The 931-nt window shown below is 47.3% G+C and overlaps 1 non-coding gene across 1 annotated transcript; it reads right to left on the bottom strand.

Annotated features, from left to right (window-relative positions):
- On the bottom strand, positions 415–486 carry TRNAE-UUC. Its single transcript has one exon. It is a non-coding gene; the product is annotated as a tRNA-Glu (tRNA).

Here is a 931-nt window from a genome sequence, read left to right as displayed (position 1 = left end):
GATGAAAAAAACCACTAGTGGTTAATATTGAGTTCTCTACTAAGTGAACCAAAAGCTTACCTACACTCGCTGATTTTGATCTCCTGAAGCGTGTCCTTCGCTATGTTAAAGGCACCATCTTTCATGGGCTGTATATTCACAAAAACAGCAAGCTCAATGTTCAGGCCTTCTGTGATAGTGACTGGGCAGGATGTACATCCACGAGGAGGTCTACAACTGGATTCTGTACGTTTCTCGGATGCAAATATTATCTCCTGGTCCGCAAAACGCCAGCCCACAGTGTCTCGTTCTTCTACGGAAACGGAATATCGAGCCCTTGCACTAACGGCTGCGGAGCTCACTTGGTCATCTGCTTCGAGATCTCGGGATCCCTCAGCAATGAACACTAACTGAAAGCGGCCGAGAATGAGTACCTATCCCTTACGGGAATCGAACCCGTGTCTTCGACATGAAAAGACGATGTCCTAACCACTGGACGAAAGGGACCAAAAGGCCATTCTTCATATACCTCAGCTCCGAGAATAAAAGTGGTTGTGGATTCGAACCACTGACACAAGGATTTACAGTCCTTTGCTCTAACCAACTGAGCCTGAACCACTTTTCCAAAAGTCTCTTTTTTTCTTCATCGAAGAGCGCCCTACCTTACCACTTGACTAGTAAGGGAAAAGCCCTTTACTAATCTAATTAATAGGGAAAACTTCTTCGTCAAGCTTTAGAGCAGCTCTTTCAATTGACGACTAATCTCCCAACATGCTCAAGAACCGAGAGCCGCCCAGGGACTGGACGGCCATAGGGAGCTTACTTATGAAGATAGGCCGGTCAAACAAAAAAACGCGCAACGGGCTCCCCGCTCCTAGTCACTAAGTAGTGCTCTTCTCATTTCGCCCGCCCGTTTCACTTCCGCGCCGGAGGAAATGGGATTCGAACCCAT

Source organism: Camelina sativa, chromosome 8 (assembly GCF_000633955.1).
Source record: "Camelina sativa cultivar DH55 chromosome 8, Cs, whole genome shotgun sequence".
In the NCBI taxonomy this organism is placed as follows: domain Eukaryota; kingdom Viridiplantae; phylum Streptophyta; class Magnoliopsida; order Brassicales; family Brassicaceae; genus Camelina; species Camelina sativa.
This window is presented reverse-complemented; position numbering and strand designations above follow the sequence as displayed.